The following is a 25,812-nucleotide window of genomic DNA, read 5'->3' on the forward strand; positions in this document are numbered from 1 at the left end:
GCCCCGCTCTCGGCAGCGGGCAGGCGGCCGGGGTCGCAGCTCCGCGGGGAGCCAGGTGTCGCTGTGGTCCTCTGCAGCTGGGCCGGCGCCGCGCTCTTCTGCCTCTTGGGTTCCAGAAACACCCCGCCTAAATCCGGCGGACCCCGCCCCGGCTCTCCGCCTTCCTTCCAGGTCCTTCTGAAAATGCATTTATCGAGGTAGGAGGATAGAGGATATGTTGTTTGACAGTTTACTAGCTTAACTTAAAACTCTTAAGTATTTATCACGTGGTATGTGAGCCTTCTTTGGTACTCTTGCCCGCAGCCTTTCAAATATTAGAATATTAGGGTCTAGTTGCCAAGACCTGCCCTGGTCCAAGCCATCCCTGCCTACATCTGAATCCCAGTGATACCTGCCTGCAGATTTGCCCGGACTCTTCATGCGGTAACCAGACTGGTTCTTTCTAAAGTGTACATCTCATCATGATCCTTGCTTGCTTGACAATCTTTACTGTGGATTGGATAACGCCCCTCCATGATATGGCCTCTGTTTACTTTTCAGCCTCAACCCTAGCTGTTTGCATTTGTGACTCCACCTCCTTAAACCCGAAGGAGTGTTCCCTGTTGCCTGGACCTACGAACTCTAGCCAGTTTACCCCGCGTTAGTTTTACTCCCTGAGAGCCTGTGCAGGACCTCAGTCCCTCCTGCATAATGTTCTCTTTTCCCTCTGGGCTTCTGTCCTTTAGTTGTGACAGACACACACTAGTGTTTTCTGTACCACAATTTAAACCTGATCCATAAAAGTAAAAAAAAAAAAAAAAAAATCACTCATCTACATCTCCAGTTCTGATCTCCTGCCCAGCAAGACTTTTCCATCTAGACATCTTGCCATTACTTCAAAGTCTACCTGTCTAAAAACCAAATCAAATTACTGCCCTTCTTAGTCTCTTTATTTATCTGAACAGTATTCCCCCTCTCACAACCAGAGGAAACACTTTGGAGTCATTCTTCCCTTTTCCTTCTTCTATATCTAATGTAGTATAGTTGGTCAGGTCCATTAATTTTTTTTCTTCATATTCACATCCATGGCTTCATAGCTGATGAGAAACCTGGACTCAGATCCTGGCTCCACTTCCTATCTCTGTGACCTTGGGTGACAGATTTACCTTATCTTGTGCCTCAGATTCCTTCCCTACGAAATGGAAATAATAATAAATCCTACTTCATAAGATTCTTATGAGAATTAAATAAGCTAATGCATTTAAGGCACCTAGGCAGTGTCTGGCCCATAAACAGCACTTAACACAAGTCAGCTATGTAGGGAAAATATTACAAAAGACTGTTTAAAAGGAGCAAAAAGGGGTGTTTTGGTGGCTCAGTCCATTAGGTGTCCAACTCTTGATTTTAGCTCAGGTCATGATCTCAGGGTTGTGAGATAGAGCCCTGCATTGGGCTCCATGCTGAGTGTGGAGCCTGCTTCAGATTCTCTCTCTCCCTTTCCCTCTGTCCCTTGGCCCCCCATGTGCTCTCTCTCCCTCTCTCTAAAAAACTAAAAGGAGCAAAAAGATTGCTGGGTGTCCCAGTGGGAAGCTAGACATTGTTCAGGTTATTTGATTCTGTGGGGTCTTTGTGCCTTTCATCATCTTTGAGCTAGTTTACAATTCCGTAAGTTGCAGGATATTGACAATAATGCAAATAATTCTTGTCCATAAATATGCAAATTATGTTCACTGTTGATTATTGTTCTATGGATATTGACCAGTTTTGTGTCTGTTAAGCAGATTTACTTAAGCATTCCTAACTGCCTATATAGTATGGTACTTTGATTACTTCTTTGAATTGGTTACAACATCTTACTGGTTCCCACATTAATTAATGAGTTAAATGAAAAAAAACTTTTAAGATTTTATTTTTGGGGCTCCTCGGTGGCACAGTCGGTTAAGCATCTGACTCTTGGTTTCGGTTCAGGTCATGATCTCAGGGTTGTGAGATCGAGCCCTGCATCAGGCTCCACACTGAGCATGACATCTGCTTGAGATTCTCTCTCCCTCTCCCTCTGCCCCTCCCACTCATGCTCGCTCTCTCTCTCCCCTCTCAAATAAATAAATACATCTTTTTTTTTTTTTAAGATTTTATTTATTTATTTGACAGGGAGAGACACAGAGAGAGAGGGAACACAAGCAGGGTGAGTGGGAGAGGGAGAAGCAGGCTCCCGGCCAAGCAGGGAGCCCGATGCGGGGCTGGATCCCAGGACCCTGGGATCATGACCTGAGCCGAAGACAGATGCTTAATGACTGAGCCACCCAGACGCCCCTAAACAAATAAATCTTAAAAAAAAAAAAAGATTTTTAAGTAATCTCTGCACCCAACATGGGGCTCGAACTCACAACCCCAAGATCAAGAGTCTCATGCCCTACTGACTGAGCCAGCTAGGTGCCCTTTAAATGAAATTTTTGACATGTGATCATTTTATATCTGTATGAGAGTTGTGGTTATATAATCTTGTTAAAAATTGTTGTTTAACAACTACCATTAGATATTATTAACTTCTCTTCCATTTTATTCCCAGTACCTAGTTTCACATCTTTCTGATGGACATACTTCATTTGTTTCCTTATCTCCAAGTCAGTCAGTCTGTATTGAAAAATACCATTTTTCTAGTAATCACAAATTAATGCAAATCTAAGTAATACATACTATGAGCCTATAGATATATAAACCTTAAGGCAGAATTCCAAATAATGGCAATAGAGGAAAAATTAAGGACTTTTAAAGTTATGCTATGGATAACACCCTGCCACCAACTAACATTTATAAGAACATCTATTATTTGCTAATCTTGAAATTTATTTTTTTAGAATTATGAGCACATAAAATATTTCCTTAGTTTAATTACTTTGTATCAAAACCAATATACTTGAAGTATGCATATACTTTTATTCAGTCAAGGTTACAATCAAGGCAGAAGCTCAATGCTTAACCCCAGAATTAACATTTACAAATAAATGACCACAGAGCACAATTTGTTAACTTGGCCTTTAGCCCTGGCATTTGCTCACTATAGCCTTTTTGAGTATATGGTGATTATAACTGTGCCATCTGTGTAATTATGGATGAAATATAAGAACACTTCTTTCCAAGCTTTAGCCCAATAAAAATTGTCCTATGGTTGATTGCTATATTTTATTTTATTTTTTTAATTTTTTATTTTTAAAGATTTTTATTTATTTATTTGACAGAGAGAGAGATAGCGAGAGCAGGAACACAAGCAGGGGGAGTGGGAGAGGGAGAAGCAGGCTTCCCGCCAAGCAGGGAGCCCGATGTGGGACTCGATCCCAGGACCCTGGGATCATGACCTGAGCCGAAGGCAGACGCTTAACGACTGAGCCACCCAGGCGCCCGATTGCTATATTTTAAAGAATTATGCCTTATTGTTCCAGAATATTGCTCCCCCTCTCATCAAGAAGTGAGTTTCTTTCCTTATGTTAAGAGTCAGTCGGGCATTTTGGCTTTTACATGACACCTTGAGCATCTAAACGGTCTGAGAGGGTCTACACCAGATCACAGCTGGTTAAATCTCCCAGAATAAGACTACTTCACATACTTTCTCCTCCTTCTCCAAGGCCCTCAGGGATCAACTGACTTCTTAGTCCATTTTGTTTTGTAACATATTTTTCATTTTATACACACACACACACATTTGCCTATATTTTCCAGATTTCCTTTAATGATATATATGTAATCATTAAAGAATATATATATATGTCTATATATATACAATTAAAGTATATAAAGTATACATATGTATGTAGGGGAAAAATCATGCTAAAACCAGTAATTCAGACAGTTACTGTTTATATTTTGGTATTAGCTCTAACCTTTTTTGAACAAGCTTTTTGCTTGTTTTTAAATATTGCCTGTACAATATTATTTGAATAGCCAAACATGGTTATAAACATTTATTATGCTATTATTTCATTTATTTTAAAACATTTATTGGAAGTTTACTCTGTTCCTACACGGTAGCAGTTGCCCGAATTCCAGAGTGAGCAAATAGACATGCTTCATGTCCTCAAAGAGCTTATTCTTTAGTAGTAAAGATATTTACCCCCAAATCATCACAAATAAATATGTAATCATAAAATGTGGTAACTGCTATTATGTTAATAAGGATATAAATTCAGCTGCTCAAATAAAGACACAAAGTCACAGTGCTGTAAACAAGGTAAACATCCCTCTGTCACATAGCCATTTGGGTGTAAGCAGTCTCAGATTGCATGAAGATCCCAGAGACTTAGGCCCTCTCAGTCTGGTCATTCTACTATCTGAGTCGTGCAGCCCTCGCTGGTATATCCAAAATGACTCTCTAGTAGTTCTCTGTGGCAGCCAGTAGCAAGAGTGAAAGGATAAGGGGCAAAACGCCCTTCTCTTTAAGGGAGAAGTCATTTTTGTGCCATGGCATATTGCAAAGTATGTGCTTCTTTAAGCATTAACTAATAAACTTTCAGTGAGTCTAATTTCAAATTTCATAGTGGCGATGAACATAAACAATATATTAGATATCTGCAAAACAATTATGTGATATGAAAATGTCTGATTTTGTTTGGTGACAGGATCACAGTTACTGCCAATATTTTTGTGCTTCGTTGCCTATATTCATAATTGAAGAAAATGCTAAATTTTAGTTAGCGTTCACAAAACTACAGATGTAATTTTTTTCCCATTCTAGTTCACAGGCTCCAAGAATTCTATCCACAACTTCTTTAGGTTAAGAACCTCCTGCTTTTGCTCTGCTACCTGCTGTATTTATTATATGGAAGCATCTAAGCATTGTAAGGATAAGTGTTTTTCCTCATTGTAGGGTGTTATGATGTTGCTTTCTTTTTTCCATTAGTTAAAAAAATTTTTTTTGCCCTTAGAGTAAGGGAATGAAACTTTCAAGATCTCAAGACACTATCCATTAAAAGCATCCCTAATGTCTTATTTTTCCACTTTCCCGTTCTTTGTATAACCCGAAGAGCATTGTGTTAATCTGATTTTTAAAGATCTTTTTATGTGTTATGTGTTAAGGGTTTGTTTGGTATCTCACTGAAATGCTGTACGTTGCAGACCAAACTCTGCTTATATCAGGGGGATGGGACCATTGCATCCTTAGCCATTGTCACAAAATCCATGGCGTGGTAATTTAAAATGTAAAATTGTAACATACATATGTTTGAAACAGAAATGCAAAGCGAAAAGCTGTGAAATGTCTCCTGTCTTTCGTTCTCTGTATTTATGCAACTGATTTATCATTCTGTTACTGAAGTGTGGGCTTAAGGACTCATCTCCAGCCAGTTTGCATCTGTAATCCACCAAGATTCTGGCAGCTGCCACCTCAGTCTCTTCTCTGTATTATCAGTTTGGTTTCAATAAACTATCCAGTAATAATGAAGACAAAAAAAAAAAAAAAAAGAACCTCCTGCTGGGGGCACCTAGGTGGTGCAGTTGGTTGAGCCTCTGACTCATGGTCTTGGCTCAGGTCATGATCTAAGGGTCATGAGATCAAGCCCTGTGTGGGGCTTGGTACTGAGTGCAGAGTAGGCTTAGAGTTTCTCTCTCCCTCTCTCTTTGCCCCTCCCCACTATACACTCTCTCTCTCTCTCAAATAAATAAATAAATCTTAAAAAAAAAACAACAACAACAAGGGGCGCCTGGGTCGCTCAGTCATTAAGTGTCTGCCTTCCGCTCAGGTTATGATCCCAGGGTCCTGGGATCGAGCCCCACATCGGGCTCCTCTCCCTCCCCCCTCCCCCTGCTTGTGTTCCCTCTCTCGATGTGTCTCTCTCTGTCAAATAAATAAAATCTTTTAAAAAACCAAAACAAAACAAAAAAACCTTTTACTTTAAGGAAACACCCCAGAATTTGCACATATCACATCTGCCCATATCCCATTGGTCAGAATTTAGTTTTCCACAAGGGAAGCTGGGAATTCGTTTTTGGTTTTTTTTTAAAGATTTTATTTATTTATTTGACAGAGAGACAGAGAGAGAGGGAACACAAGCAGGGGGAGCGGCAGGCAGAGGGAGTGTGAGAGGGAGAAGCAGGCTCCCCGCCGAGCAGGGAGCCCGATGTGGGGCTCGATCCTAGGACCCTAGGATCATGACCTGAGCCGAAGGCAGCTGCTTAACCAACTGAGCCACCCAGGCGCCCCTGGGAATTAGTTTTTATTCTAGTCGGCCATGTGCCCAGTTAGAAATCAGGGGTCCTATTATTATTGAAAATGAGGAGAGTGGATAGTGGGGTGCCACTAACAAAAAAAGAACCTTACACTATGAAAGAATTTAACAGGGAGTCTTAATCCAGATTATGGAGTCAGGAAAATATCTCTGAGAAAGTGACAGTTAAGCTGAGATCTGAAATGTAATTAATAATAATAATAGTGACGACACTTGTTACTTTCTGAGTGCTTACCAAGTGCCGGGCATTCTTCTCGTTTGCTACCAGTATTCATTCAATCTCACAACAACCATACTCACTTTAGGGTGACTGTTGAGTTTTTAGCGCTGAAAGTCCTGCATCCCGGGAAACCCCTCAGTCTGGGGCAAACTGGATGGTTGTCACTGTGTTGGTACTGTTGTTACCATCCCGATTTTGCAGAAAAGGAAACCAAGGCATTAAAAGTTAAGTAAGTTGCCCCAAATTACTCAGCTAGTAACTGGCAGAGGCAAGATTTCCATCTAGGAAGGCTGCTGCAGAATCTACCTGCTTCACTACTGTATTAGTTTGCTAGGGCAGCAATAATAAAGTACCACAGACGGGGGAGGGGGATTCTTAAACAACAGAAATTTATTTTCTTACACTTCTAGAGGCTAGATGTCCAAGATCAAAGTCTCAGCAGGGTTGATTTCTTCAGAGGCGTCTCTCCCTTGACTGGTAAATGGCCCCCTTCTCCCTGTGTCTTTACATGCTCTGTCCTCTGTGTCTGTGTCCTAATATTATCTTTTATAAGGACATCAGTCATTGGATTAGGACCCACCCTAATGACCTCATTTTACCTTAATTACGTCTTTGAAAACCCTATCTCTAAATAACAGTCTCATTCGGAGGTACTGGAGGTTAGGGCTTCAAGATACGAATTTGGGGCGAACACAATCTGAGCCCATAACCACTGTTACAGTCTGCTACCAGGCACAGGTATGTGGGGGATGGGGGGTAGTGTTCCACGAGAAAGAACTCCATGTGCACACACCCTGAATCAGTAAGGGCCTAGTGCATTCAGAGAGCGAAAGCCTGCATAGCTGGCATTTACTGAATGTGCAGGAGGGTAGGCCAAGTGAAAAGTGGAGAGGTAAGCAGGAACCGAGGGATGTGGTATGTTGTCGGCCAAGTTGAGATTTGAGGATTTTAGCTTAAGTGCACAAAGAAGCTCCTGGAGGGATTAAAACAGCGGGGTTGGGCATAATCCAACTTAGATTCTAAAAGACAGCTCTGCCGTGTCTGTCTGGAGAATAGACTGGAAACAGGGAGACTGGTTAGGAGCTTGTGGCTGGAGCCTGGGCCAGCATCGTTGGTGACTTGGACAGGCGCGGTAGTGGAGATGGAGAAAAGTGGGTGGATATCACGTGGGCGAAGGTAGCACCAGCGGAAATTGCTAATGCATAGGAGGGGTCAGGGAAAGGGTGCATCCTGCTTCCTCTACCTGGCAGAACCCTTTTTGTACATGTATCCACATTCCTCCCTCGAGGAGCCAGGCACCACCCTCAGCCCACAGAGGTACATCTTATGAATGAACCTAAGCATGAAATTTCCACTTCCATCACCAGTGAGTGGTCCAGGCCAGTGCATGTTTCCCTGCTCTGGCCAATGGCACTTATGAAAAAGTCTGCTATGGGGCTTCTGAGAAATTCTCCTCACTAATTAAGGTACAGTAAACCACTTACGAAATATTCTTGCCAAAGGTTTAACATAAATCTAGTCAAGCATCTAAATCTAATTTTGAAGTTCACAAGAAATAACAAAGACAAGAGGAACAAAATAAATGGCATCATGAGGAAATATATCAGAATGATTCAAAAGAAAAACAATGCAATGGAAATCAAATTGAGGGAATATTCTAAATGAAAAGGGACCAAAGAAACAAAAACAAATGCAGTGTATGAAACTTGATTAGATTCTGGTATAAAAAAGATGAGCTATAAAATACATTTTAAGGACTACTGAGGACATTTGATCTTGGACTGAATGTTAAACGATACTAGGGAATTACTGTTGCTTTTTCTTAAGTGTGCTCTTACTGTGGATCTATAGGAGACATATTTATTCTTAGGAAATATAGGCTGATGGGGGGCCTGGATGGCTCAGTGGGTTAAGTGTCTGACTTCGGCTCAGGTTATGATCTCGGGGTCCTGGGATCGAGCCTCATGTCGGGCTTCATGCTCAGCGGGGAGTCAGCTTGGCCCTCTTGTTCTGCCCCTCCCCCTGACTTGGGCGCTCGCTCTGTCTCTCTCTCTCTCAAATAAATAAATAAAATCTTTAAAAAAAAAAGAAAGAAATATAGGCTGAATCATGTAGGGGTACCGTGTCATGATGTCTGCAACTTACTTTCAAATGGCATAGGACAAAGAGTGAAGGAGAGAGATTAAGCAATTGCGGCATGTGGCAAAATGTTATCAGTTGTTGAATCTAGGTGGAGGGTATATGGGTCGTCATTACTACTCTCAGCTTTTCAGTATGTTTAAAATTTTTCAAAATGAAGAGGTGAGGGGGCAGAGAGATGCCAGGAAGACACCTACCTCTTCTCCCTCTAGAGGTCGTCAGTTCTGAATGCAACACCTGTAACTGAAAAGCAGCCGCCGGCCGCCATGTGACCATGACCATGAGGGAGAGTAGCGTGCCCATCTGGCTGAACCGCTGCCCCGGCTCTGGGGCCCTGCTGACATTAGCAAGTAGCTGCATTTTCAACCAGTGCAGCTTCCTTCCTCCCAACTCTCTGCTATGTGAAACAATCCATATTCCTTACTACTTAAGCATTTTGGGTTGAGCCATTATCTCTAGTAGAGACGCTAAAAAGCCTAAACACAGCTTAGTTAGGGAGGCAGCAGGGAAGCCTGGAGACCATGGTGGTAGAGGTATAAATCATAATTTGTATGCAGTTTTGTTCTTTGCTTATTAAAATATAACATGAATTTTCCCATACCATTAAGATTTACTTACAGACATTTTATGATGTGGAGATTTACTTATAGACATTTATGGTGCGGAGTAAGTAATATATTCCTGTGATAGATTAAATAGTGGCCACAGATTTTTTTTTTTTTAAGATTTTATTCATTTTTTTAGAGAGAGAGACAGCATGAGCAGGAGGGGCAGAGGGAGGGTGAGGGAGAGAATCTCAGGCAGAGTCTACGCTGAGCACAGAGCCTGACTTGGGGCTCTGTCCCAGGACCCCGAGATCATGACTCAAGTCAAAACCAAGAGCGGGACACTTAACCGACGGCGCCACCCAGGTACTCCTAAATAGGGCCACAAATATCTTGCAGCTACTCTCATCAAGAGGTAGAATCTGTTCCCCACCCCTTGAAGCTGAGCTGGGCTTTTTCTGAAGCACAGTTAACAGTCAGTGTTACATTAGTTTCAGTCGTACAACAACATAATTCAATGATTCTCAATGGTTCTCACCACGGTATGTGTAGTCACTATCTGTCACCATACAGCATTACAATATTATTGATTTTATTTCCTATGCTGTAGTTTTCATCTCTATGATTCATTTATTTTATACCCGGAAGTTTGTACCTCTTAAACCCCTTTATCTATTTCACCCATCCCCCCCATTGACCTCTCCTCTGGTAACCACCAGTTTGTTCTCTATTTAAGAGTCTCCTTGGTTTTTTGTTGTTGTTTACTTGTTCGTTTTGCGCTTTAGATTTCACATATAAGTGAAATCATGTGGCGTTGGTCTTTCTCTATCTGAAATCTGAGCTGTCTGACATTTGCTTTGACCAATAGAAGATAGCAGAAGTGACATTGTGCAAGTTCCAGAGCGTTCCAAAAAAAAAAAGCAGCTTCTGCTTTCCCTGTCTTGAACACTTCTATGAGTCCTCCATGTAAGGAAATTGGTCTAACCTACGAGAGGATTAGAGGTCACAGGGAGGAAAACAAGAGCCAAGACCAACTGGCAGCCATGTGAACAAGGCCAACTTGGACCTTCGGGCCCACCACATCTCCCAGCTGAATGCTACCATGTGACTGAGGCTAGGTAAACAAGCAGAAGAACCACCCAGCCAAGCCACAGAACCAGGAGAAATATTAAGTCATTGTTGTTATGTAGCAACTGATTATTAAAGCAATTTCCATGGTATAAAAAATTTTAAATATAAAAATACACAAGTGAGGACTCAAAGAGATATTTGTACACAGATGTTCTTTGCAGCATCATTCATGATAGCCAAGGGGTAGAAGCAAACCACATGTTCACTGATGAATGGATAAAAAATATGGTCTATACATACAGTAGAATATTATTCAGCCTTAAAAAGGAAGGAAATTCTGGGCACCTGGGTGGCTCAGATGGTTAAGCGTCTGCCTTCGGCTCAGGTCATGATCCCAGGGTCCTGGGATCGAGTCCCGCATCGGGCTCCCTGCTCCTTGGGAGCCTGCTTCTCTCTCTCTCTGTCTCTGTCTCTCATGAATAAATAAATAAAATCTTTAAAAAAAAAAAAAAAAGGAAATTCTGACACAAGCTATAATGTGAATGACCCTTGAAGACATCATGCTAAGTGAAATAAGTCAGTCACAAAAGGACACACACTATATGATTCTTCTTATATAAGGTACCTGGAGGAGTCAGATTCACAGAGATAGAAAGAATAGTGGTTGCCAGGGCTGTAGGGAAGCAGAGGGCAGTTATTTTCCGATGGGTACAGAATTTGAGTTTTGCAAAATGACAAGAATTCTGGAGCTGAATGGTGGTGATGGTTGCACAACAGTGGGAATGGACTTAATGATGTAGGACTGTACACTTAAAATGGTTATGATGATAAATTTTATTATGTATATTTTACCACAATTAAAGATACCAGTGAAAATGTTTCTCCGACCCATTCCATATCTGCCCATCTCCTCACTCCCCCATAACCCCTAGGTAACCATTATCATTAGTTAGTATGTATCCGTGGTAGCTTAAAAACCATGTCCACAAATTCTATAGTACTCCTTGCTCGGAGAGATTAGGCTTAATTTCCCTCCCCAGGAGCATGAAGTGGATTTGCTTCTAACAAATAGAACAATATTCCACTTCTGAGATGAGGTGATGAAAGGTCTGCATTTTGCCATCTTAGGATGCCCACCCCCACCCCACCCATCACTTGCTCTGTGGGAAGCCAACTGCCATGCTTGTGAGCAGCCCTAAGGAGAGGCCCATATGGCCAAGAACTGAAACTTCCTGCCAGCCATCACGAGTGAGCTTAGTAGTGGATGTTCCAGCCCCTTCAGATGACCACAGCCCCAGCTGACGCTTCCTTGCAGCGTCATATGCAAATATGAATATGAATATAGATTTTATTCTCTCCCCCACCTTTTTACATAAAAGATAGTATATTGTTCACATTATCATAATTTCTCTTATAGGTATTTCCATAGTGAGTTTTACCATTTTTTATAGGTACATACTGGTTAATTTAACTAGTTTTCTAGTGGTAGACAATTGTTTTTCTCTATTCATTTCCTATGACAACTGGTGCTTAAATTACTAGCTTTGTACATTATTTTTGCATGCAAATGCATAAATAAATTCCCAGAAGTAGAATTTCTTTTTTTTTTTTTTTAAAGATCTTATTTATTCATTTGACAGAGAGAGGGACAGGGAGAGAGGGAACACAAGCAGGGGGAGTGGGAGAGGGAGAAGCAGGCTTCCTGCTGAGCAGGGAGCCCGATGCGGGGCTGGATCCCAGGACCCTGGGATCATGACCTGAGCCGAAGGCAGACACTTAACAACTGAGCTACCCAGGGCCCCCCCCCCAAAGTTATAATTTCTGGGTCAAAATTATGATTTTGATAGATGCTGCTAAGTTCCCTTCATAGGATTTATGGCATTTTGCACTCTTACTAGCTGTGAGAGAACCCAGTTCTCTGCGGCCTTGCCAAAAGATTGGACATTTTTGCTAATTGGATAAGTAAAGTAGTATTTCCATTTAGTTTCAATTTGCATTTCTCTTATTAAGAGTGAAGATGAGGGGCATCTGAGTGGCTCAGTAAATTAAGCATCTGACTCTTGATTTTGGCTCAGATCATGATCTCAGGGTCCTGGGATCCCCACCCCCTCCCCGGCCACCCCGCATTGGGCTCCACACTCAGCAGGGAGTCTGCTTGAGGATTCTCTCTCTTCCTCTCCCCCTGCTTAATCCTCCCCCCTCAAATAAATAAATAAATCTTTTAAAAAAATTCTCTATCTCCCTCTGCCCCTCTCCTCCCTCCCTCTCTCCCTCTCTAAAAAAAAAGTGAAAATGAGAATCTTTTCATAGTTTAAATTATTCTTATATCCTTTCCTATGAACTGTCTTTTACATTTTACATCTTTAAACATTTTAACTTAAAACACGTGTCATTTATTTGTCAATATTTTAAAAAGAACACACATATATATATGTATATTTTAAGTAAACTCTATGCCCAACATGGGGCTCAAACTCAACCCCAAGGTCAAGAGTCCCACACTCTACCAACTGAGCCAGCCAGGCACCCCTATTTGCCAATATTTTGACATAGAGCCAAAGCCTTTTCTTTGAGCCTGGTACCCTCACTGGGGATCCTTGCTATCTCTTTTTTGCATAAATCACACCTATAATGTGTTATCCACAATTTCAAATTTCAGCTTCTTTAAAGTGGCATGAAATCTTAAAGAGTCTTGAAAAGGACATCCGGTACAGAATTCTTCCATATTCTTTTTATTTTTTTTTAGTTTTGGGGTAGAATTTAATGATTCATCAGTTCCATATAACACCAGTGCTCATTACACCAAGTACCCTCCTTAATGCCCATCACTTAGTTACCCCATTCATCCATCTCCCCTCCAGAAATCTTCAGTTTGTTTCCTATAGTTAACAGTCTCATGGTTTGCCTCCCTCTCTGTTTTCATCTTATTTTATTTTTCCTTCCCTTCCCCTATGTTCATCTGTTTTATTTCTGACTTATTTCGCTTAGCATAATACCCTCTCATTCCATCCACATCGTTGCAAATGACAAGATTTCTTTTTTTTTTTTTTTTTTGATGGCTGAGTAATATTCCATGGTGTATATATACCACATCTTCTTTACCCATTCATCTGTCAATGGACATCTGGGCTCTTTCCATATTTTGGCTACTGTGGACACTGCTGCTATAAACATTGGGGTGTATGTACCCCTTCAAATCACTGTATTTGTATCCTTTGGATAAATACCCAGTAGTGCAGTTACTGGGTCATAGGGTAGCTCTATTTTTCACATTTTGAGGAACCTCCATACTGTTTTCCAGAGTAGCTGCACCAGTTTGCATTCCCATCAACAGTGTAAGAGGGTTCCCCTTTCTCTACCTCCTCACCAACATCTGTTGTTTCCTGAGTTGTTAATTTTAGCCATTCTGACTGCTGTGAGGTGGTATCTTATTGTGGTTCTGATTTGTATTTCCCTGATGCTTAATAATGTTGAGTTTTTTTTCACTTGGCTGTTAACCACTTGGATGTCTTCTTTGGAGAAATATCCGTTCATGTGTTCTGCCCATTTCATGACTGGATTTTTTCGTTTTTGAGTATTGAGTTTGATAAGTTCTTTATAGATTTTGGGCATTAGCCCTTTATCTGATAAGTCATTTGCAGATATCTTCTCCCATTCCATAGGTTGCCTTTTAGTTCTGTCAACGGTTTCCTTTGCTGTGCAAAAGCTTTTTATCTTGATGAAGTCCCAGTAGTTCATTTTTGCTTTTGTTTCCCTTGCCTTTGGAGACGTGTAGAGCAAGAAGTTGCTGAGGCCAAGGTCAAAGAGGTTGCTGCCTGTGTTCTCCTCCAGGGTTTTGATAGATTCCTGTCTCACATTTAGGTCTTTCGTCGATTTTGAATTTATTTTTGTGTATGGTGTAAAAAAGTGGTAGAGTTTCATTTTTCTGCATGTTGCTGTCCAATTTTCCCAACACCATTTGTTAAAGAGACTATCTTTTTTCCATTGGATATTCTTTCCTGCTTTGTCAAAGATCAGTTGACTATAGAGCTGAGGGTCCATTTCTGGGTTCTCTATTCTGTTCCATTGATCTATGTGTCTGTTTTTGTGCCAGTACCATACTATCTTGATGATTACAGCTTTGTAATAGAGCTTGAAGTCTGGAATTGTGATGCCTCCAGCTTTGGTTTTCTTTTTCAACAGTACTTTGGCTATTAAGATACCTAGGAATAAACCTAACCAAACAGGTACTCTTTGTTTGTACTCTGAAAACTATAGAACACTTAGGAAAGAAATTGAGGAAGACACAAAGAAATGGAAAAACATTCCACACTCATGGATTGGAAGAACAAATATTGCTACCCAAAGCAATCTATACATTCAGTGCAATCCCTACCAAAATACCATCAACATTTTTCACAGAGCTGGAACAAACAATCCTAAAATTTGTTGGAACTAAACTGTCATTTCTTAGGGTTGCCCACTTTTCTACAGGTTACAGGCCTTCCATATTGATTTATAGGAGCTCTGTGTACATGAGGGAGATTAGTCCTATGTCTGGGACATAGATCACAACTTTTTTCCCAGTTTGTTTTGGCTTTGACTTTTCTTGTAGAATCTTCCCATGTAGAAATTTTAGAATATATTTTTATATAGTCAGACTTAATATTTATTTTTATGTCTTCTGGATTTTGAATCATCATTATAAAGACCTTCCCATTTAAAAAACTTTTTAATCTTTATTTTCTTCTAGTACTTCTATAGTTTTAATTTTTATATTTCTTTGTCTTTCTTGGGTTTTTTTTTGGAGGGGATAAATGTTGCACAGACATGGATCCAACTGTTTTCTTTGTATCTTTCTAGTTGTCTTGACATCATTTACTCATGGGTCCACCTTTTCCCCTTTGACTTAAGATGCTTCCTTTTCCATGGAATGAACTAATGTATGTATTTGGTGTCTATACTGTTCCGCTTGTCTCGCTATTAATATTCTAGTACTGTACTCTCTTAACTATTGCATAAAATATATTTTCATATATATGTGGTAATACTGGTCTTTCTCATTGCTCTTCTCCCTTGCCAGTGTTTTCATGGCCATTCTTGTTTATTTTTCCATTTGACTTTTAGGGTCAGTTTTTCTATTGAAAAAATTCTGTAAGTATTTTTATTGGAATTATGTTAAAATTATATCTAACTTATGGAAAATAGGTATTTTTATCATATTGAGCCTTCATAAACTTTTTTTTTAAAGATTTTATTTATTTATTCATGAGAGATAGAGAGAGAGGCAGAGGCAGAGGGAGAAGCAGGCTCCCCGCAGAGCGGGGAGCCCGATGCGGGACTCAATCCCAGGACCCTGGGATCATGACCTGAGCTGAAGGCAGACGCTTAACCGACTGAGCCACCCAGGCGTCCCCATAAACATTTTTTTAAAGATTTTATTTATTTGAGAGTGAGAGAGAGAAAAGCAGACTCCCTGTTGAGCAGAGAGCCCAACTCAGGGCTCAGTCACAGGACCCTGAGATCATGACCTGAGCTGAAGGCAGACGCTTAACCAACTGAGCCATCCAGATGCCCCCATAAACATTTTTGATGGTACTATTATAACTTACCTTTAATGTTAGATTTAACAGCATTGATTTAACTGTGCTCTTATTTGATCCTTATGTTTTCCCCAATTTTTGATTTTATAAATAATTCTTAGATGAACCACTGTAGTTTAATCTTTGTCCATATCTGTGATTTTATTACCTTGTGATAAATTCCTAGAAGTAAAATCACTAGTCAAAGGCTGTGAACTTTTGGGGCACCTGGGTGGCTCAGTCGGTGAAGTGTCTTCCTTTGGTTCAGGTCATGATCTCAGGGCCCTGGGATCTAGCCCTGTGTTGGGCTCCCTGCTCAACTGTGAGTCTGCTTCTCCCTCTCTCTCTGCCTCTCCCCCTGAGCTCTTGCGCGCTTGCCCGCACTCTCTCTCTCTCACTCTCTCTCTCTTAAATAAATAAATAAAATCTTCAAAAAAAGGGGGGGAGGCTATGAACTTTTGAGATACCTGACATTGCCAAAATTCTCACCAAAGAAATTATGTACTCCCACAAAATGTGGATGAAAGTGATAGATTTATTAAATTTTTAAAAAGTCTTGGTACCCTAAAATGTAAAAGGTGTTATCTTGCTTTTAATTTTCATTTATTTGATTATTAGTGAGGTGGGACATTTTTTCTTTACTACATATTTGTATTTGATTTTCAGTGATTTATTGTCAATATCCTTACTCATTTTTTTGTTAAAAACCTAGTAGCTTATTTCAAAGTATAATTTTTTTCTTACCCATTTTTTGAAAGATTTATTTATTCATTTGAGAGAGAGAGCGCGCGCATGCACGTACATATATGCGCACAAGCGGGGAGAGGGGCAGAGGGAGAGAATCTTCAAGCTGATTCTCCGCTGAGTGCCTGATCCCACAACCCATGAGATCATGACTTGAGCTGAAACCCAGAGTCGGGTGCTCAACCGACTGAGCCACCCAGGTGCCCCTTTCTTTACCCATTTTAATACTGATGGTCTTAATGTTTTTCTTTTTGATTCGTATGAGCTTTTATATATTAAGACTATCAAATCTATTAAGTCTTATCATATTTGTGTCAAATACTTTTCCAGTTTGTTATTTTTAGTTGTTTATAACATGTTTTGTTGTGTGCAATTTTCTTTATTTAAAAGACATATATAGGCACTGACTAAATAATACAGAAACATGTATAGTAGAAAGTGAAATTTCTCTTTGCTTTCACTTCTGCTAAGGGATATGTGTGGTGATGTTTTTTTGACATTCAAAATTTTAAGCTTTTTTTGTTGTCAAATATATGTAACTCTTCCTTTGTTAATTTCTTCCATCAGTTTATGCTTAGAAAGACCTTCCCGTACTGAAATCAGAGATGAAGGGGAGCCAAAATGAGTATGGAGAAACCAGTAGGTGGGATATTGAGGTTGTCTGGGCAAGAGATTATTGTGGCTTGGACTGGGATGGTGGTAGTGGACATAAAAAGAAGTGGACAGATCAATATATAATTTGGAGGTCAGCTTGCTGACAGACTGATGGGAGGAAAGTAGTGGAGAAAAGAGAGAACTAAATATTGGTTCCTGAATTTTTGGCATATGCACCTGATGGAATGGGGTATCTTTTTCATTCCTGAGCTGAAGAATGTCAAGTCTTTATAGGGTGATGGAGGACATTTTGGTGCATGATACTTTCCCAATGTTATTCATTGACATGTGATCCCCTCCCTTGCAGGGTACTTAAATACAAGCTGACATATCCCTCAACTCTCTGTGGCTGCCCTTGGTCTATTTTATTTTATTTTATTTTTTCACCTGCCATGTTTTAATGGGCCTGCCTACTTGGTAGAAATGTTCTTTTGTGTTTACGAAGTGTTCTTGAGTTTGTCTTGTGTTCTCATTGATGACTCCTACCTGTGTACTAATATGGGCCAAGGTTTTCCATTCCCTAGTCAGTGGGAGCTATTTCGGGCACTGGAGATCACAAACAGGGGCGGGGAGGTACTCCTCAGTGCTTTCTGCTGTTATCAGATTGTTGCAAGGAGGGCCCTCAGGCAGTTCCTGAGGGCTGGTGCTGTGTAACTCACCACCTCCTTTTATTTCAACATAGGGGTCATCAAAGGAGAACCTAGTTTATGAGTGTGTGGCCTGGAATAGCTAGTTTGGAACTCATCAGTAAAAACACAGTCAGCAGGTTTGTTGTTGTTGTCCTTATTGTGCTGAACAGTGCCCAGTGAAGCTTCTAGTCCTCCTTGAACTCCACAAACAGGTTCGGAGGACACCATCATTTCAGTACATCACAGCAACATCAGAGTCCCTACCGTAGGGGCACAAAGAAAGGTCTTTGCCACTGACCCCCCACCCTCTATAGTCAGTCCAATGCCTGCGTCTGACCGCTCTCCCTTAATGACCCAGGGAAGCGCTCTCTAACTCCCTGCCAAAGGGACACACACCTAGTTGTTTTTCTGAGAGTGACAGTGGCTTCCGTGGAGCTGTGCTGTGCACGTGCTTCCTCCCGATTCTTCTAGCAACCAGCAGAACATGCCAACAGAGGGAAAGGTTCATTCGAGTTAGAAATTGTGGTCCGCGGTCTTTGAACAGCTTTTCTGGGCAAAACTAACTGATCCTTCTAGGGAAATAAGCAGTCTCGGTCTTTAAAAAATTACATTCTAGCTGATCCACAATTCTGTTGCATAATCAGAGGTCACACCTGCAGCCAAATTAAATATGTTTGTCACTAAGGATATTTCCATCTGGCAAACAAAATACCGTGGTATTATACTGCTCCCTCTTCCTGGAATGTCCTTGTGTGCTGTATCTTCAAGGAGGCCATTTGGCCGTGTTCCCAACTCCCTGGCCTTTGACCAGCCACCTCCTGCCTCTGCAGACTCCCAGGAGAGCTATGTGGGGGCACAGTGCTGGCAAGTGAACACTGTTTTTTTTTTACACTGTTTATACGAGCCCCACTGCCGAGCTTGTCTGGATCACTTCAAAGACAAAAAGAGACATACCCAACAGAAATGGTGGGACCCAAAACCTAGATCAAAGTGCTGAAGCTGCCGTCCAGGTTTTCCTGAGGCTGAGGCTGCAGGAAGAGACTCCCTAGCTTATCCTTGTCATCAGGATCCCAAATGCCCTTTTCCCACCTCCTGAACTTCTACTCATTCTAAGAACCCCAGTTCAGAAGCCTCTTCCTTTCTGAATTTTCCTTGACCACAGCCCCATCCGAGAAAAATGAGTGGTTCCTTCATTTGTGATCCTGTGTGTGTTTCTCTTTGATCACTTTACTAGGTCTTGCTATGGTAATCTGTTTATATGGCCTTCGTCCCAGACACCAAAGGTAGACTCTGTCTTAGTCCTCTTTTTATTTCCAGCACCTGGCCAAGTGCCCAGCCCTGCGAGGTGCTCACTGTAGTGTGCTGAAAGCCACGTTTTTTGGCACCAGAAACAAGGCACCTGGTTGTACAGTATGTGCAGGGCACAAACAGGCCGGGCCCAGGGGGTGAGTGGGGCTGCTGTGGGCTGGTGTGGGGCTGTCTCTGAGGAAAGGGGGTTGATCTTTTCCCCCACAGAGTCACAAGCTAGCAGGGCTGTATGAGCCCAGAGGGGGGGACCTCCTAAATTGCACCAAGATACTACATAGACTTGCAATCTTCCTAACTGCAGACCCAGGCAAACCAGACTCAGCAGAATGGCAGAATGTGAAGAAATTCAAGCTTGAAAGGAATAGCTTCCCTTGTGAAAAGTTTCCATGACTCATCTAATAGGCAAGCCTTATAGTTATCTGATTTTAGAGAACTTACCATCAGGTATGGATAAGAGGAATTTGAATGCATTGTGCTTTCAATGTAGTGTACCTATCCTCAAATAAAATTTAAAAAATGTACACAGTTATACAATTTTAGACCTGAAAGTTATCTATTGATTTTTTTTTTTTTTTTGAGAATTTAATACTCTCTATATGCTCAGTACGGACTAGGTACTAGAAACTGTAATAAAAATTGGCTGATGTCAAATACCTATTTAGTGGCAGGTTTTTCATTTGCTAAAAGAGCATCTACCATACAATTCCATCAGAAACAAGAAGAGGCAAAGTGGTCACTATGTTAGTGCAATTGGAGTTTTATCCATCTCGCTCTTTGGTTCCCACGGTGACCTTATATTGCCAATTTTTCAATGCAGAAGCTGTCATTTCTTTAGTTTTTTTCCCCCACTTTTCTATGTTCATGCCCATCTACTGAAAACAGACAGTCAGCCGTTTGGGGGATATCATTGCTAGATTGAGAACACCTTGAGGAAAGGAAATAAGTCTCAAACTTACTTGTTTTTCTCCCGTGGCTTTTATAGCATACTAAGTAGTTGTTCAATAGATCTTTTTAAAATGAAAGGAATGAATGAAGGCACTAATGAATGAATAAATAGGGGGTAACAACAAGTAACAAGAAGCCTTACACTTTATCTGTGATTTTTATTTAAAAATTCGGAAACGTCAAAATATTAACATTTTCCAAATCAGGGTGGTGGATATATGAGTACACATTATGTTACTCTCCATGATGCTTTTCATTTGAAAATTCCTACAATATTTTGAAAAACCAAGATGAATGATAGGGGTGATAGCAGTATGACAAAAGTGCCTTTCTTCAAGTATCTCATCACTTAATTAGGGAATTGTTCCAAGTACACATGATTGCCGAAGTGTATTGGGCTGTACATTTTTAGGAGTTGACTGGTAGGGGGAGAAAAAGGCAGCAAATAACTCTGGAACTAGAAAAGCAGGAATTACACTACTTGTCCAGTTGTCAGGGCATCTTAGGAATCAGCAGATAAGCACTTTGGAATATTTTAATACATATCCAGCCTCTATGAATTATGAAATATGGTCAAGAAGAACTGGATCAATCTAGGCGACATGGTGTTAGCTAGCTCAATACCTGGGGGTTGGTAGAAATCCTGTAGAGAATTCTGGCAAAGTATCTTTTCATCCTTCAGGTCAATTCTACTCTTCCTCTTCTCCATCCTACTCTCTTCCTGGAAGGTTGACCTGTATGGACCACATCAGTGGATGCTCATGATTTCTGCCTTCTAGTTGGGTTCAGTTAGAAGTCAAAGGGAAGAAGGAGGAAAAGAGGTCAGATTGCTTGATCCCTTTGTTCCCTTTCTTTTTTTTTTTTTCCTAAAGATTATTTATTTGAGAGAGAGAGCACGCATGCAAGTGTGGGGAGGGGCAGAGAGAGAGAATCTTCAAGTAGATTCCTCACTGCACACGAAGCTTGACACGGGGCTGGATCTCACAACCCTGAGATCATGACCTGAACCAAAACCAAGCCGACTGAGCTATCCGGGCGCCCCCACTTGTTCCCTTTCTATAAAGTTGCCTCCTGCTGGCTATGTCTCTTGACTGAAGGTCATTGCTCCTCTCTGATACAGAGTGGCAACTCTACATGACTCTCTGACTCTCTGTAGATAGATAGATAGATGATAGATAGATAGATAGATAGATAGATAGATAGATAGATAATCTTTGCCTCTTAGGTCCAGTAACCATCTTTTCTCATCCCTGTGGACTTATGTATTAAGAGCTCATATACACACACCTTTGAAAACAGTCCCTTCATATTTAAGACACCCCAAATTAGCCCCTTCTGAGTGTACCATCTATTTTCTGTTTGGATCCTGATTGATCAAGGGCCTGGACTATGACATCCAAGTTTTATGTCCTCCCCAGTAGTTAGCACCCAGGCTTCTGTCCTTCACTTAGCAGATGCCAGAAGAGAACTTTAGAGAATTACCTGTAAATACTAACCTCCTCTCCATAGCTGGTGTCCTCAGCTCTTTCTAAATCCTTTCATCCTCTTCTTTCCTACCATGAAGTTATGGAAACAAGTGGTAAATGACTGAAAAACATTTGAAAATATGTTGCCAGCATGAAATAATTACAATCATCCTTTCATCAATTCCATTTTTGATCACTTTTGGTCTCTTTGCCATCTTTGTATACTAAAACATTAATATATAAAAATTATAATCAGTGGGGGGAAATCTAAACATTCCATCTACTATGTAATGATGCAAAGGGAATGTGTGTGATTTAGTTAATTTGAAATATCATGGAAAGCAACAAACAATAGATATGGTAAGCATCTGGGATAATGTCCCTGGGCCTGGGCAGGGATGTCTGGTGATATCTGAAACTCTTTAAGGCCTTCGCACATACTGTTCCTTCTGCCTGGAATACTCTCCCTTCCCCTCCCACTCTTCATCTGGCTTAGGAAATTCCTATTTATACCTCAGCATTCTGCCTAAATGGCACAACCTCAGATAAATCCCTGATCCCAATCTAAATTAACCTCCAACCTCCTATTAATTTTCTCTTATAGAACCCAGTTCTTTTTTTTTTTTTTTTTTTTTTTTAATTTTATTTATTTATTTGAGAGAGAGAGAATGAGAGACAGAGAGCATGAGAGGGAGGAGGGTCAGAGGGAGAAGCAGGCTCCCCGCCGAGCAGGGAGCCCGATGCGGGACTCGATCCCGGGACTCCAGGATCATGACCTGAGCCGAAGGCAGTCGCTCAACCGACTGAGCCACCCAGGCGCCCCTAGAACCCAGTTCTTTTCCTTCTTCATACTTATCACAATATAAGTATATATTTATTTGTGCGTTCATTGTCCAATGTCCATCTCACCCATGAGGACGGGAACCAGGTTTGTTTGGTTTCCCCACTATATTTGTAATTCCTGACATAATACCTGTCAATATTAGGGGCCAATCTATATCTGTGAAATAAAGGAATACACAAAGTTCTTAGGAAGAACCATGCATTTGTGAATCATAACTCCATTTATACTAGTTATCAAAGGTGAATTATTTGCTTGCTTTAAGCTCAAGAGTGTGCCATAATGAGGACTATTGGATATCGTTCTTTAGATAAAATAAATGTATTTATATATCTGTTGTAGATTTGCATTTTGTGAGTCATATTTTGTTCCAGGAAGCCAAAAGTCCAGCCGACTTTCCATAAATAGTCTTTAAAAAAAAAAGTTCTTAAAGTTATAAATGACTAGCTTTGTAATTAGATGTACTAGGCATCTTAGGGGATGCCTGCTGTTTTTGCCTGCACAGTTTCTTTTCCCCCTTCCTTAGGTTAGAGAACCAAGGGCCACCAAGTATGGTCTCTTATGGATTGTGCACTGCAGCGGGTCCCATTCATATAGACATTAACATGAATCAGAGTTCTGAAGCTGTACAACTTTGTGGCCCTGATATAACTCTTTTCTTTTGGTAAATGCTCCTCATCCACTTAGTTAGTCCAACCTGTGGGTGTGCTTCCTTGCCACAGAAGTAGACATGTGATCTAGGCCAGTTAGTCAAAGAACTGTCTCAAGAAACCACCATTGATTATTGTAGGACTAGGTTCATGACCAAGGGAGCCAACCAGCATTCTTTGGGGGATTATGTGAATGGTAGGAGAGAAAGAATCTCTCCTGGGATATCTAATATTAAGAAGCATGAAGTCTAGGGCTGCTAGTGGTTCTTTTGCCACATAATAAAAGCTTACCTGCAAATAAAGTCAACATAGAGGAAAGGAGAACTGAAAGAAGGAGAAAAGGAGACAGATTACTGATGATAAGGGTTGATCCCCAGCTCTGCCTAAATTACTCATGGGCTTTTTGGTTAAGGGAGCTAATAAGTTCCCTCCCTTGCTTAGGAGAGTTTGAGCTGAATCTCTGTCACTTGCAACCCCAAGAGTCCTGGCTGACACATGCATAAGCGAAACCATAAATCAGGAACTTGGAACTTGGAACTTGTTTTCTGCTTAACAGAAAACTACATATGCTACTTTTGACAATGGTGTCATTTCTCTGCCCACAGCCCTCCAATGGCTTCTCATCTTACCCAGGGAAGAAAGCAACTATCCACACATGACCCGTTGGTCCCTACGTGGTCTAACCTTATCTCCCCCCACTTTCCTTCACTTTGCTCACTATGCTTCAGGAACTCTGACCTTGGCAGTCCTTACACTTGCCACTCATGTGCTCCCACCAGAAGGTATTTGTGCTTGTTCTTCCATCTGCCTGGTCTGTGCTTCTCCCAGTTACCTTCTTGACTACATTCTGTTCTCTTTTCATATGCAAATTTCCCTCATCACTCCATCTAAAATCTCACTTTTCCTCTTCGGTATTAGTTTCCTAGGGCAGTCATAACAAAGTACTACAATCTAGAAGGCTTAAACAACAGAAATTTATTGTCTTACAGTTCTAAAAGCTAGAAGTCTGAGGTCAAGATGTTGACAGAGTTGGTTTGTTCTGAAGACCATGAGAGAGAATCTATTCCATGTTTCACTCCTAGCTTCTGGCTGTTTGCTGGCAATCTTTGATGTTCCTTGGCTTGTGGAAGCATCACGCAGATCTCTGCCTTCATCTTCATATGATGTTCTCCCTGTGTGCATATCTCCGTGTCAGACTTCCCCTTTTTATAAGGACACTAGTCATTGGGTTAGGGCCCACTCTAATGGCCTCATCATGACTTGATCATCTGCAAAGATCCTATTTCCAAATGAAGTCACACATTCACAGGTACTGGGACTTCAGTTTTGGAGAGGACACAGTTCAACCCATAATACCCTTCTTATCTTGCCTTATTTTTCTTTATAGTATGTATCACTGTCTGACATATTATAAACTTACATTATAACCATTTAACGTCTCTCTCTCCCAACTAGGATGTAAGTTCCATGAACATGTGGCTATAATGTTATTTAAAACAGTGCCTAAGTATATAGAAGGTATGCAATCAAATATTTGGTAAATGAGTAAATACTAAACAGGAAAATAGATTCCCCGATTTTAAAATATTAAAGTCTGAAACTCTGTTTGCATAGTCAAGAATTTGAAGAAACTGGGGCACCTGGGTGGTGCAGTTAGTTAGGCGTCCGACTCTTGGTTTCAGCTCAGGTCGTGATCTCAGGGTCCACGCTCAGTGTGGAGTCTGCTCAAGACTCTTTCTCTCTCTGCACCTCCCCCCACACTTTCTCTCTCTGTTTCTCTAAAATAAATAAATAAATCATTTAAAAAAAGAATTTGGAGGGGCGCCTGGGTGGCTCAGTTGTTAAGCGTCTGCCTTCGGCCCAGGTCATGATCCCAGGGTCCTGGGATCGAGCCCCGCATCGGGCTCCCTGCTCGGCGGGAAGCCTACTTCTCCCTCTCCCGCTCCCCCTGCTTGTGTTCCTGCTCTTGCTATCTCTCTCTGTCAAATAAATAAATAAAACCTTAAAAAAAAAAGAATTTGGAGAAACTAAGACTTCTCCAGTTTCTTTAATGTACATATTTGGAGTCTAAGACTCACTGGAGATCTACCCAAAATCTCTGTCACAAACTAACAAATACCATTACTTTGAAAATAGAAGACTGGGTAGAAACACTCGGTGGAAGAATGGAATTTGGGAGTGGTAGGTTGAGAGAGGACATGTAAGAAGTGGTAGAAGTTGAATGAGGTTAAAAGTGGTCAAGTTATGGCAAAGTCTAAAAGTAGTGATCTTTATGCCTGACTTCATGATAAAAGTATGCCACTGGCCTTCAGTGGAGTTACATTGTGTTCATTACACATTAAAAAGCATTTTTAGGGGCACCTGGATGGCACAGTCAGTTAAGCATCTGACTCTTGATTTCCTCTCAGGTCATGATCTCAGGGTCGTGGGATTGAACCCCACATGGGGCTCTGCACTCAGCGCTCAGCGTGGAGTCTGCTTGTCCCTCTCCCTCTGCTCCTCCCCCCACTTACATGCGTGCGCTCTCTCTTTCTCTCTAAAATAAATAAAATATTTAAAAAATAAATAAAATAAAGATAAAAAGCATTATTTAATATGAAAACAAATTTTGCCTGTTGCAGATATTAGAAGTGGCCCCTGTGGCATTTATTGTGATGTATTATCTGTAGATAATTTTTTTTTAAGATTTTATTTATTTATTTATTTGACAGAGAGAGAGATAGTGAGAGCAGGAACACAAGCAGGGGGAGTGGGAGAGGGAGAAGCAGGCCTCCCGCTGAGCAGGGAGCCCGATGTGGGACTCGATCCCAGGACCCTGGGATCATGACCTGGGCCGAAGGCA

General features: G+C 41.0%; 1 protein-coding gene across 1 annotated transcript in view; it reads left to right on the forward strand.

The window, feature by feature from the left end:
* Positions 1-34: 34 nt before the first annotated feature.
* Positions 35-25,812, forward strand: part of TP53INP1 (tumor protein p53 inducible nuclear protein 1) — a 99,296-nt gene continuing 73,518 nt past the window's right edge. The window contains exon 1 of the mRNA XM_064588112.1: positions 35-197. The gene's annotated coding sequence lies outside the window, so the exon portion shown is untranslated. The remainder of the gene's footprint in view (positions 198-25,812) is intronic.

This window comes from Mirounga angustirostris, unplaced genomic scaffold (assembly GCF_029215605.1).
Source record: "Mirounga angustirostris isolate CCGP_5_RB_7025 unplaced genomic scaffold, mMirAng1.0.hap1 SCAF_4, whole genome shotgun sequence".
In the NCBI taxonomy this organism is placed as follows: Eukaryota; Metazoa; Chordata; class Mammalia; order Carnivora; family Phocidae; genus Mirounga; species Mirounga angustirostris.